Source organism: Pholcus phalangioides, unplaced genomic scaffold (genome assembly GCF_987345545.1).
Source record: "Pholcus phalangioides strain wild (caught in Gottingen) unplaced genomic scaffold, Ppha-v1.0 ptg000010l_1, whole genome shotgun sequence".
Classification (NCBI taxonomy): Eukaryota; Metazoa; Arthropoda; class Arachnida; order Araneae; family Pholcidae; genus Pholcus; species Pholcus phalangioides.
Window position 1 is genome coordinate 37,401,593 of NW_028301603.1, and position 15,014 is coordinate 37,416,606.

The window sequence follows — 15,014 nt, forward strand, 5'->3', positions numbered from 1 at the left end:
TGAGCAAGTGAGGAAGTTTGTGATGATCGCGTTATTGAGCAAGTGATCTAACGTGTTAGTGAGCAACTGAGTAAGTGAGTGAATTATGAAAATTAGTCAGTTCGAAATTTCACTAATTTTTACGAATTTGAATGACTAATTAGTTAGTTATGATTTTAATTAGCATCAGGATCGTTGTGATTAATAAATGACAAGCTTTCAAATTTATGCAAATCAAATCGCCATGGGATGAAACAAACTCTACGAATGAGAACATTTAAAAAAGAGCGATTGACAATTTTTGAGATGAGCATTCATATTCGCAGTCATAATTATCATGAAAAAGTTTACAAGTTAATGAAATAGTTTTAATCCTTGATTTCAATTAACAATAAGTATTCAAAAAGATCACCTCATTTAAAATACAGTACGTGAAATAAAATCACTTGCCCAGTGTAAACGGGTCATAACACTACAGAGCTGTCAAAATGACCGCTATAGTGAAAGTACATGACACAACTGTAAATGTAATAGATTTATTTTCAGATTAAAACAAATCCCGTATGAACTAGGGTTGTCTGCCTTAAAATATTGTCGAATGGGAGTTTTAGGAGACAAGCCCCCCCCCCCCCCCCACACCACGTGAAAAAATATATATATTATGTTTATATTTTCCTAATTTATATAGCGTTATCCATTGATTACAAAATTTCGGAATGTAATTTGCCCCATTATAACCGAGTAACACCTTTTTTTTCCTCATACTCAAGAATTTCGATAGTGCAAAACACTGAATAGTTGCTACGAATGCCTGGCATATCGGGGATTCAATAAAGCACGTGGCGAAGGGTACGTGCGTTGCTTTGTGTGTCCATGAGTTATTGATATAGCAAGCTTCAAAGAAATTCTCGGAGGCTCAAGTGATCTGAATCCTTAGGGTTGCGCCACTTATGGCCCGTTTGAAACGAATACTAAATTTACTAGCAGAAAGAAAGTGGCAGCTATCAGTGAAAATATGTAGTGAAATACGCTTGGTAAATTATTAAATTGCATGCATGATTTAAAAAAAAAAAATTATAGTAGTTGCGCCGTCCACGACTGCCATGATTGTGGAATACCACGCAAAAGACCTCTATTTTGCCATGGATCTTGAAATAGAACCACATCTAATGACTGTGCTCTTACAAAAGTTTCCATATGTTCGATACAGATCTTAGCTTTGTCTGCGTTTAATTGGTGTAGACAAAGTCCGTGCCTTACCATCACCTCCTACAGATAGAAGGCCTCCGCCCTCTGCTTGTGACGTCAGTAAGTAGTCTATTTTGCCTCAGAATATTCAGGGAAAAAAAATTCCCTGCTCGTCATCGTTGTGAGGAAAAGAAATGATCTGGCTCAGAATTGGCGATTTCTAAGCCCCACATCCAATCACTATACGGTATTTGTGAGCCAATCAGGAATATTCTACGCCAAAATAAGAAAAAACGAAATAGGATTGTGTGTTTCAAAATGTGGCAAACTTGCTAGTGTGTTTCAAAATGTGGCAAACTTGGTAGGTAGTCTGGATGGCGTTTATGGAAAACAGTGCAGAGGCCTTCTATCTCTAGGAGGTGCTGGCCTTACTTGGTTGTTTTTTTTGCCGAATGTGACGTCATCAGTTTCGTGTTAATTTACTGCCATGATTCAGGCTTATGAGCGCACCAGACTACAAAGCCAGTGAATCCTCTATCCTTAGAGCTCGTGTATGCATGGGGGGACTGTACATGGATAGCCAGGCCTAACTCTCACTATTTCTGACAATGCCACCAGATGGCGACTTATCCGAAGATGATATTACTTTTTGCTATTACTATGAAGGTTTGGACAGATGGCTGATGCGAAGATGAATCCAGAAAAGAAAACTCGATTGTCTTTGTGGGGAAGCTCACTTGCTGGGTGAGTGTGCCCCAGATCAATATTAGACTATAAATAGCCAACAAATCCTCTTTTCTTAGACTTAGGTGAGGTCTGGCTGTCCATTTACTGCCCAATTCAGCTCACACAAACTCTAAGGAAAGAGGATTCGTTCACTTTGTAGTCTAGTGCGCTTAATCCAGCAAATGAGAGGATGTGGGTTTGATTCTCTACAAAGCCAGTTGAATTTTCTTTCCTGGATTTATCTTCGCATCAGCCATCTGTTGAAACCTTCGCTATAAGTTATTTTCCATCTGATTTTATGAACTTGTAATTCAGGAACCAGAAATTTTTTACAAAATTGGTCTTCTGGTCCCACAATATGCCATTTCCTTGAATGCCTTTGCCTTTTACAAAACTTTGACTTTATGAAATTATTTTGAGCCGCATTTTCTTGTTACTTAGCTGAACTATTTGAAGTTGACTAAACGATGATCGCTAAAATAAACAGTAATCAATAACAGAAAAACAACTCACTGATGAAATAAAAATTTATTATAACATTAATTGTATATTTAACACATGCAGATGAAACATGAATATATCGAATGGCTCTAACACGTCACGAAAGCGTTTCACCGGATGAATGGATATTTTCTACAGCAGACGGATCTTTGCACGCACATGCTTCACCGCAGTCGTCGGGGAAGGGCACAACAGTACTGCGTGGAGCAGTCGAAGAGCAACAGTCGCCTCCATCCCAATCGCAGTGTTGCCGATTGTTTCTCGCATCGCAATAACCGTCAGCGACATGCTTCTGAAAAATGCAAGATCTCTAACATTGCAGCAAATGAATTAGTGATCAAAAACATGAGCAAACACAATGGAAATTTTGATTAGAAACAGTTTCGTAGTATAGTTGAACAGGCCCGTAACTATTATTTTGGTAGTGCGGGTCCCACTATAAAATTCGATGTTTTTGTTTTCACCTAACATTTTCTGCTTTATAAATTTTGCATCGGGGACAGTTGTGCCCACCTCTAGTTCTGGCCAGGATCCAAGTAATTCGCTCCCAACATTTCGTCCCCGACATTATTTTGGCCTCTTTCGTTTCACCCTGCTAGTGAGATGTTGAGATGGTCACCTCAATCGCATACACACTCAGTCATTCATACTGTCGCTGATACAATCACTCACTCACAATCACTTGGCCCCCCCCCCCCCCCCGTCAGCGGTGAAATGCCGGGGCTGTGGTAGAACGACGATTCTGGATTGAATAATTAACTTTCCTACGTTTTGTCGGGATTAGCGGACAATCAATCTTCAGTTTAGACCAGGCGCGGATCCACGAGGGGGGAAAGAGGGGGTGATCATTCCTTCCAAGTGTCGAATAATATGGGGAAAAACTGATCGGTCCTTTAGAATACGGGACGATCCAACAAACCTGCATTTGGGTGATCTTCAACATGGCTGCTTATTGTGTATGGGTAAAGAAAAATCCGTTGTTTTCCTTTATATATTTCCCCTGCAGAGATATAGGTGCAATTCATAATAGAAAGGGCCCCATTAAGATATCAGCTTAGGAGCCCTACTGTAGGATGGGAAGGGGGAGTGGGTATCCGTGCCCTGCCCGATTGAACTCATGGTTGGGACTCAAGAGGTTGGAACCTGTTATCCTATTGGACGCATATTCACGAATAAAGAGCTCTTATTATAACCATCAGCAGAGCTCCCGTGCAAGAACTCTGGCATGTGCTTTAAATAATCATGATGCTAATCTTTGAATCGTAAGGTGGTGTCGATCGATTTTTTTTACACTATGAACTCAATATTGAAGAGGACCCACTGTGAAGATCTGAGTCTAGGGGAAAGCCCTGGCCAACACCATCTATAGCTAGATCTGCAGTATTGGAAGGTGTTGGCCTGTTATTATTGTTTACACATGGAAATGAGGGGGGGGGGGAAGGGGGATAGTTGTTTCCGTTCATTTTTCCCTTTCTTTCTCTCTTCTCCAGCCATCTTTTCCTTGTGCATATGTATGAAAAATCAAAAAGTGATAAGAATCGTTCCGGCCCCTGTCAGCCCTGCCTTTGTGGGGGGGGGGGTGGCATGTCGAGAGGTATAATATACATATAACACCAGTGCTCCCAACACACAGGGTCGGGGTACCCGGGGGATTGCACGTATAAATTAATGGGGAAGTTAAAAGGTTTGATTTCCAGGGCCCTTGATGGATCTCGTTGTTTTCTTGCTGCTTTAACATTGAAAAATTTGCGATAGCGGAAGCCCAAGATATATCCAGTCTGGGGACCCCATAAAATTTGCGAATTCGGTCACGGGTAACTGGGGGGGGGGGGGGGGCTGGAATTTATTCGTTGGTAAAATGGATACAAATGAACATTTGCCGTGGCACTCACAGGGGGGATGTATGACAAGCTCCGAGTCAGAGGACCGTTTCATTTTGGGGGCCTGGATGAATCTCATTTTTTTCTGTTATTTAACATTTTAGAATTTGCAACAGCGAAAGCCCGAGATAAAGCCAATCTGGGGGACCCCACTATAAGTATGCGAACTGGTGTCCCAGGTAATTGGTTGGGGGCCTTGGACTTTATTCGTTGGTAAAATGAATACAAATGAAAATTTTTCATGGCACTTGCAGCGGGGAATGACCAACAAGCTTCCAAGTCGGGGCCCCCATGTTTACAGGTTTCAGTTTGGGGGCCTTGGATGAATCTCATTCTTTTCTGTCGTTTAACATTGTTAAATTTGCAACAGATCGATAGCCCGAGATAAATCCAGTCTGGGCCCCGCTAAAATTCAGCGAATTGGAGTCTGTGGACCCCATGGGCAAGTTTTCTGGGGGTACTTGATGAATCACATCAGTAAGCTGGTGCTTTCACATGTCCCTTTCCATAACGCTGATGAAGTGGGACGAAATAAACAAGACATGTTGTGATGAGAAAGGGGGGGGGGGTTGGCCGCCAAAGGCTGCAGGGGCGCAGAGCCCCTAGTATATATATATTTGTATGTATATATACCATTTTTATCGTATTTTCAAAAGCTCCTCTACCTCGAATGGCGGCCCTGGATTTGTCAATACGTTCCAAGAAAATTCCTTCGTGGATCAATTTCAGTTCATTTTTCCCACGGATACGGGAAGTTAATCACTGGCTATTTCCATTGTTGCCTCTACTAGTTACCTCTCCATTGCTACATCCTTACTTACAGAGCGCAAACGATCAAGACGCTACTCCTCGGGCACCGAAAATATGCACTGCACTTGTCCTTTAGTAGAATCTCTTGCTAAGAGTTCTAAATTATATTCTCCTGCAAATGGAAACATTTTGCGCTGCTGAATATTTTTTTCCAATCACACAGTAATAAAACCCACGGTATATATATATATCAGTTTCGAGACATTAAACTAACATTTAAATAACTTAGGGCATCAAACTGATACCTAGAAATTCTGTTGGGGAACGCGCGCTTTCGCGCCTTTATTGCGAGCCTTCCCGATTTATCATTTGGATCCATCAATCTGGCAACTCAGAGAATGAATTGGTATTGACGAATTATTTTCGAAAAATGTGTATATTATCCATATTTTACACCAGTTAAAAGTTGTGTTTCCTACTGCGTTCACTACTTTTATTTCTGTCCGCACCAGCTTGTCTATCTGTGGAGCTCCGACGAACACAAATAATGTCTCTTCCCCAAAGTCATTTTTGTGGTTTGCTGCCTCTGATTCGGCCACTCTTTGGTTGACCATCTGCGGCGTTGAGATTCAGTTCAAATACGAAGGAATACCAAGTAAACTTGGATCCAGTATTTCCAGCTTTGTGAAACGTAGACTACATTCAGAGACGGTGACGGAACTAGAAACACCCAATGCACGTCTCGATCAACCGCAAGCCCGATTCGCAAAAAAAGAGCCGTGACGTCTCACTCTCTTTAGAAGTAGAATTAGGCTATGGGTCTGGGATCAACCGAAGCACATGTTTCGGGTGCCTCCATCGAACCATCTCTGCACGCGAATTCTACGATTCTCGCAACCAGCTCAACGAAGATATCCTACCATTGGAAAAATCTTCGAAGTTAAATTCAACTGAAAGAGGAAACGAAGTCAGCCAACCAACGGAATAGCCTTCATCGTCGAAACTCCAGATAAGCGTTGGAAAAAAGGTCTTTATATAATGTAAAATAATACCCAAGGGAGTTCGTCTGTTGCCACAACAAAGGAGTGCTACAGTATGACAAAACCAATCTCAATAATTAAGCCGAAATATTTTTGCAACAATGACTCAGCTGGAATAACCGACCTGCATTATTGAACGAAAATTTTACTCGCACTGCTCTATTAGAAACTGCACGGGCTAAGGGGGCTCTCTCACTTACATTATTCATAATTTTTATTAATATGCGTATTGCATTTTGATGGTATAACTTATGATCAAAGAGAAATGGTTCCTACAGGCGCCGGGTATGCACGCCCCAGAGGTGGCCTTGTACAAAATCACAACATACATTGCTCAAAACCTTCACCGCGGATATAAATTACCAGAAAAAAAATAAAAGAAATTTACCCGAACAAAATTGAACGTTTTCGTCGCTGCCCATCCCTCGCAGGCTGTATGGTGACTTACAAAAGACAGGGCAGGGCCGTATTAAGACGCTTGAAGGCCATAAGCGCTTAAGTAATTTTGGTGCGCCCCCCCCCCCCCCTCGCATTATTGAATCTATCAATTGAAAAACAAATTGGGATATAGGCTGTGTCATACCCGACCACAAGTTTTCACGTGAACACGCGACTTGAATCGCATGGTAGATAATGACATAATTTAATTTGTATAATCTGATTTGTCTTTGAAATAGCTAACATACGATACTAATGGCATCTAAATGCGTTGCGCACCTTTCGAGATATAGCGTAAATTAATTCTGTGGTGTTTGGTCAACACATGATAACTCCAAAATCACAATTTTGAGATATAATCGTTTTTAATTTCATTGTCATTTTAAAAATCAGAAATCAAGTATACATACAAATACAAATAAAAATATCATACATTAGCATGTTGTTTAGCCATATGCTCATTTCTGTGCGTTTATCTCACTTCTAGTGTTCTGACCAAACGCTGTGATGTGGTCAGAACATGATAACTCCAAGAATTGTTATTTTCAATCTTTGTTCTAAGTCACTATATTATCAAATAAACTTATTATATTGCTAAATAACACAATATTAACAATTAACAAATAAACATATTAAATATCAAAGTAAGGCAAGTCATCAACACACGCATTTCAAATTTAAATTATGTTTATCCCTCTAAGAAAGGGTTATTATGCCAAAACTTTTTACATTTCTCACTTTCCTCGTAAATAACAAGTGTTTTGCTTTATCACGTAGATTCTTCTTCACTGACACTAACGTAAGCAGAGGCATCCTCAGACGAATGAAGTTTTTGGTAGAATGTATGGTATAGTCCAGCGGTTCTCAACCTTTTTTTTTTGACTCGGGGAGCCCTTTTCAGCATATAATTTCTACGGCGGAGCCCTGTTTGACTCGAGGAGCCCTTTTTTTGTAAATAATTTTTATGGCAGAACCTTGTAGGCATCTCTTATTTACTTATCTATCAAATTTACTGATTCATTTTATTTGTGATTGTCGCTGGCTCCATTGTAGGGGTTTTGCCGGCTCAAAACGACCGGACGAGGTCCGAATAGCTTACTCGTTCATAAGTTAATAATTAATAAACAACCTATTACCTTTTGATTGCGAGCCAATTATTTAATTAATTAAAAAAACCATTTAATCAATTAATTAATTGAATCCTTCTTCAATTGAATAATAAATTTAGACCCTTTTAATTAGTTGATTAATTAATTAAAACCCGTTTAATGAATTGAATCCATTATCTTGCGGAGTGATGCAACATTTTTTTTTCCGGTAATGAATTAATAACGTGCAGAAGATTGTTGATCACAATTTTCCGATAAGAGATCGACACGGATTGGTTAAATTCAGAATTTTAACCAATCTATATTGATTGATCTCTTATCCAAAAATTGTGACTACAGTTTAAACCATGTCGGTGAATACGGCCCTCGGTCACTCTTTCATGCAAACATCCACTCACTAGCTCAATCACTCGCTTGTTAAATCACTCACAGGTGATGAACTGTTATCGGTGAATTGTGTGGCGGTGAATTTTTCGTTAATCTTTCTTTAAGGATACGGTAAGACACTTTATAGGAATCTCTACGGATACGTTGTGCTGATATTATTGAGCTACACAAGCTTTTTGTTCGGAATAAAACCGTTAGTTTATGCCAGGGGTATTCAACGCAGGGCCCGCGGGTCAAATGTGGTCCTCGGAGTTCTTTGTCGTTACCCTTGAACTATTTTGAATAAGATAGATCGGAAAAAAAAAAAATTAAACATATAAATACAATTTTTTTCAAGCTCCCTCCCCCCCAAGTACTACCATTAACGTTGTGGATCTCAACATTAAAGGGGTCGTCTTGAAATATTGAAATGGTGGAACCCCTAAACCTTTTCAGGGATCTTAAAATTTTTTTGTCCAATTAATTCCATTATCTTTAGACGGAAAAACCGGCAGACGATGCTAGAAAACTCGGGGGAAAAAAAGATCTGAAAAATTGATATTTCTTTCAATAATTCTGAATATTGCAAATAAATTATTTCTGAATTATTGGAGAAATATTTCTTCAGAATTAATGAAAGTAATAGTTTCAGAACAATTGAAAAAAAAAAAAAGAATCATGGAAGAGATAAATCCAAGGCAATTATTTTAAAAATTAATAAAAGAAATTTTTAAAAAAATCGTTTCGGGAAATATGAAAGGACCAAAAACGTTATTCGTTATATTTCAGCGCTCGTCATAAGCAGAATGAGTTTGACAGAAGTTATTAATTCGTTGCACGAATCTCTTCCGCTGAGAAACGTGATTACGCAATTTTTTTTTCCAATTTTGTGCGGTATGATTAATATTCCCTTCTTATAACATTGTATATAACGGAGTAAATTTTCAGTTTCTTTAGTTCCTTAAAAACACAACCGAGTTTCACTCACTGCATTTAATTCTCTAATACAAAGTCGCAAAGTGGCTCAGTAAAATCGGTGACAAATTAAACGTTTGAATCCTTGTTTCCGGAAAATTTCCCAACTTATATTCACTTTCAAAGAGTTATGCTGCCATCTGTTATTAGTAAATGCTTAAAGTATAATGATATCACTCGAGACCAAAATAGATGTACACCGCGAATTCATCTAAATAGTTCCATCCAAATATTTGATTATTTTATTTATATATTAATATTTTTTATATATTGATGGCTTAAAAATTTCTATTACAATATAACTGTCAATGAAGATACAATATTATATAAGGGCCTAAGGGCCCTTTCACGCGGACGCGGATGCGGGTCCGGAAGAAGTTTTAACAATTGGAATATACTGCGCCTTTCAGACGAGCCGAAAAATCTCCGCACCTAGGAAATGTTCATGCGGGTCCGGACGTCGTCCGCATGTGTCAAAACCTAAGTGCGGGCTCCGCATCCGCACATAGAAGTTTTGACAATAGGTTTATTCGGGGCTATTCAGACGATGCGGATGCGGAGCGAATTCGTCCGCATCTTTGGCTACTTTTTGAAGGTGATTTTTCACGGAATTTTTTTAATTATTTGCCATAAATACCCTTAAAAACACCATATGATGGTCCCTGTTCATCAAATACGATGTACCCACATACGTCTATCCCTCCGTTTCCTTCTGAGATGGACATATAGCAACTTTAACTGCCTTTTGTCCATATTTCACAATTTTATACAATAAAACCTGTCAACAACGGCCACTGACGGGACCAAAACTATAAGCCGTTCTGTTCATTACGAATATTCAATTGACTACTTACTTTAGTAACTTTTAAATTTAATTTAAAAATTTTAATTTTTTTCTTTTTAAATTTTTAAAATTATTTAAACAAATATAAATATCTGAAATATTATTTTAAATATTTATTATTTTTTTAAATTTTTTAACTGTTAATTTTTTTAAACTTTAAAAAAAATACTTTTATTAAACAACGTTATCCACGTACGGTGTTCACTCGGGGCCGGATCAAGACGTTTGAAGACCCTAGCACTTGAATATTTTTGGTGGTTCCCCCCGAATACCTACAAGTATATTTTACTCAATATTCAGTCTATAAATTGAAAAAATGAAATTTTATATTTCAGAAGTGAGACTAATCTAAGGATGGGATTTCACTCTAAAAGGTTTATGAAAGTTATTTTATAAAACTTGAAAAAAGCAACTAATAAATTGCAAGTGCAACCGATAAATTTATTAGTTGCTTTTTTTAAAGAATTATTATAAAATTTTTATAGTGTAATCCGTACTTGAGGCAGGGATTATACTATAAAGTTTTGTAAAAGATTTTTTATAAAAGTTAAAAAATTCAACCAATAGGCGCATCGGTTGCATTCAAGCAAATGCAACCGGTGATCTTAATCGTTGAATTTTTCACGTTTTATCAAAGAGCTTTTACAAAACTTTTATAGTGTAATCCCGGCCTAAGACAGAATTGTGATGTGAATATTTCTAAGCACAGACATTTTGAAAGTCTTGCAAATTCTTTGATATTTGCTGAATTTTTTTTTTTTTTTTTGGAACATCGAATGTTTTGGATGTTTTTGGATTGGATTTTTTGAACATTGGATGTTTTTGGAATTTTCTTTCATATTTTTCCGAAAAGACAGATTTTTTTTCAAAATTTTTTGAAAATATTTTAAGATATTTTCTCCCATCGACTACTTGTGAGGATCGGAATGGAGGCATCTTTAGGCTCAATGATAAAAACCACCAAAGAATGCCTCTAGGCTGCCTATGGGCACTGAATCAGGGGTGAAGGAGAAAAATAATTACAAAAATTGCGAAAAAACAGTTTTTATGCACGAATTTCGAATTAAAGATGCGGGCGATTCGTCCGCATCTTCAGTGCTCGTTTGAAAGGGTATGCGGACCCGCGTCCGCATCCGCATCCGCTCCGTGTGAAAGGGGCCTTAGTGGTAGTCGGCGGAAGTTGGTTTTCTGTGGTTTCCAAGTTCGAGGCGCGAATGTGATTCGATCTCCACGTTAAAAACTCTCGCCACAGAGGGCAACAGGCCACCAACGATACAATTATTAAATCATTACATATCACTCATAATTAGAAAAATTAATGGCAGATGGAAGCACTGCACACAACAAGCATTACACAGAAACAAATTTCACGTCAGGTTCGCTACACAGACACGCACATTCCAACATGTACCAATTCGTTTGAAGTTCCGCAAGGGAATATGGATGAGGTGCATGTTTGGGTTCAGAAGTTGTAGTAGTATTTTTGGCTACTGTCCGAGTGTTCCGAACTCTGCCACGAAGCTGGGCTGGAAGAGATCTCGGCAACGGGATAAGTCCAGTGGCAAAGTTCTGGCGTTCATTCAGGATACCATCCGAGCACACTAGAATTCATTGAAAAATTATAATTTTTTTTACATGAATCTCAATCAGAGCACCACGGATCTAAAACACTTGTGATGCTAACCAATTTAATTAATTTCACTTATACTTGAGCTTTTAGATTCTAGCACTGTGCATTGATTGGTGACGTGTAATGAAACATGTATGAAATGAAGAATACAAAATTAGAAATGAATTCTCAATCGTAATATCTTGTCGAAAAGAACTATTGTGTACAATATAATGTGCAAATATCCATTCACAGTTTTAATGCCAAATAAACTGCCAGCGCAATATAATACCGAAAAATCTTAGACGTAAACTTGTATCGAGAAAATATTTCAAGTGAAAGCGTGTTTTTATCTACTCACACAAAAATTCCCAAGGTTATTTTCTTACCCAAAATTTACAAACGCACTTGGCTAGCGAAAGAATTTGTCCTATGCAACTTGCGACGTAATATTACGTTAGAAACATTGAACAGATTAATTAATAGTGACCGATTCTACCATCCCATTGGTAATTTTAAACGCACCAATCATATCCCTTCGACACCCAACCTCTTCCAATAAAAACGTAGTAAAAAATCGATTGTCTCTTTATGGCTTCAGCTGACCAACAAGTGACCTGGTAGTCATTCTGCCTCCCTCCACCCTTCGACAAAGTCTCTAGCTTTCTGAAAATACGCCCCCCTCCCTTTCAAAACCGTTCGGCATACTCTTACCAAGGGTGAACTAAAGGCACAAAAGTGCACTTGGGAAGATGCGGAGAGGACTTTCTGAGTATTTAAATCATAGGTATATTAATCTCACCACAATGCTTTGGTCGAGTTTAAGGATGAAAAACTAAAAAAGTTCACCTTTAACACTTCGTTGAGACACTCCATTTTTATACTAAAATTTAAATGATTATCAAGTTGTTTTATGTTCATTTTTCATTTTCAAATAAAAACCATTTTTCCTAGAACGACCAAACCCCTCTAATGTTTCAAGTGTTATAATTTTGGCCATTTGGTGCAAGCGTGTAAATAAGGAGAGGCCTGCAAAAGGTGTGGTCAGGAGTCTCACAGGCACCAGACCTGTGAAAGAGCTGTAAAGTGCGTCAAAAAGGTTGAAGAAGACCTCACTTTTTACGGTTCACCTATGTAATATAGGAGTGTGTAGGATGTATCAAAAGGAATTTCAAAGAATTAAATTAAAGAGTCCACAAGTTATGAACTTTATTCTAATTGTAGGAACTGAACCCCAGAATGGGGAGCTGTGGTTAGGTGAACCTTTCTTCAAATATAAATTGTGAACACTAATGACGCGGAATTTTCGTGCATCCTGGGGAAAGAAGTCGCGGATTTTTTTCGTGCAAGTGTGTCAAGTCAAGACGTGGACTTGGGTAGGTGGACTTCGCGCAATGGGTAGGTCACGTAAGTGATAGGATGTAATGTAAATAATCTTCTGGTTTTGTAAAGATTTAATTGTATTATGTATAAAATGTAGATAGCAAAGGGTGCTGTAAAAACTGTAACACCTGGAGTTGAAAATTAAAAGATCTTAGTCAAGAAGACGGCACTATATAGGCGAGCAGTTGAATGACCCTTGACCACTTCATACAACGAGAACTACTCTTTAGAGTCTTTTCAAAACAGTAGCCGTAGTTAATTTAAAAATAAGAACGCGAGTTGCATTCTACACCATTTCTCTCCTGCTGGGATGGATTGTGTTCGCAATTCTCGGTCCTTCAGAACCATACCGTATGCCCCCAGGGGCGGAGCGGTTAATGTACATGCATTACCACACTAGAACGACGGAAGCGGTTCCTTTGACCGAAAATCTACCCTGCCATGAGATTACATACGAACAATTTATCTCAGGTTGATGAAATTTCACGACTTTTCTCATCTTTTTAAGGCTCCTAAGGATTCCTAAAATATGAATATTCTAGGTTTCTTAGTTCAATGGTAAAATGAAGGTCTATCTAGAACGACGGTAATGGTCATTTTGACAGCTACAGAAATCGATATATAGATAGATATATAGCTAATTTGATTGCAAAACATGCTGAAATGGACTTGAAATGGACATGATTTTTGACGCCCTATGATGCTGTTAAGAGAGCCCAAGTCTAATCTTCATAAAAATTGCACGAAATCTCATTCCAAAAACTCAGCATTGACGTGATTAGTGTGATCCTTTTAATGACTATCTTAAGCTATACAATCAATCGAAAATTCTATGATTTTTTTGCCGTATGTTTCAGGCTGGAAAAAAATTGTACAAAAAAAAACAACATTTCATTAACTTTTTGTGGTGCCCCCTTTTTTCCTGATGCCCTAAGCACGTGCTTATTTTGCTTAATGATTAATCCGGCCCTGGGCCTTACGCTGCACAATAACACTTTTCAAAAGCTACATCATGGAATAAGATTGGGGGGGGGGGGCAGAATAATTAGTTTGTCCCCACCTTCTCGAAAATACACAAGAATTGTAAGTTTCACCATCAAAGCTGCATTAAGAGCGGCTTTGCTTCACCATAATCGTTTGAACTGCAAGAAAGGAGGGTGCAGAGGCGGCTTAAGAGATTGTGCAAGGGGTGAGGTGCACCCGGTCGGTAGGTTGCAAGGGGCGGCAGCTCAGACTTTCGTTGGACTAAAAATAATTTAAAAATTTCCAACGGTAAAAATTTACGTGACGTCACGCTTTTGAGCCACACGCTGACAACAGAGTTATTGATCAAACTCGAGGGGAAAAAAAACAGGGCCTGGGACTGTATATATAATATCAGAAACAAAAATGTAATCTATCACCAGAAGCAAGGGTGCATTTTGGTGTGCTTTCAAGCAGTAGTTTTTCCGCAACAGTAAAATAAACGCAAAAGGAAATAATTCGGCTTGTCACATGCTCGGTCCCTGAATCCCCAGAAACACCTTTGAAATAAATTTCTTAATAAAAAGCGTCTCGTTATCTTTACAGGGTAACTGTAAGTGTGACGATGTTTCATGAATAAATGCTGCCTTGTGGATTGCGTTATCTGGCAGATCATGAATGGTTAAAAACGTAAGTGGTGTTTTGTCTGAGGGCGGAGTGTTCAGATCGAAATGGCGTATCGGAAGAGCGCCAGTCTTCTACTGTAGATAACAGTCTCAAATTAATGGTGAAATATCTGATATCCAAAGTGTGAGGTTGAGGATAGTGTTGTTAGTGAATCGTACGTAAGATCTGTACGATCAACATGCCGGTGTTGTTTACAAGTACTGTGTTTCCGACTTCGAATAAGACCTATTTTGGTGCTTGTGAATACTATTTTAATTCGTAAATTTTATTTTCTTGGTATAATTTAATCATGAAAGTTCCGTTCAAAAAATTTAATTTAATAAATAATTTAAAAAATTCAATAGTGACACGCATCCCTTTATTTTTTTCGAATGTCTTAGAAGAAAATTTTTGGGAAAATAAAGGAATTTGAAAAAGTATTTAGTGAATTAATTGACAGATGAATGAAGCCATGGGAAAAACCCATTGCTTTTTATTAAAACTCTTTTTGCTGATTTTTAAAACGCGTTAATACCCCGTCCCCCACTCCCATTAAATGACCCCACAACGCCAGTTAAGGATACAGTAACAAAACAC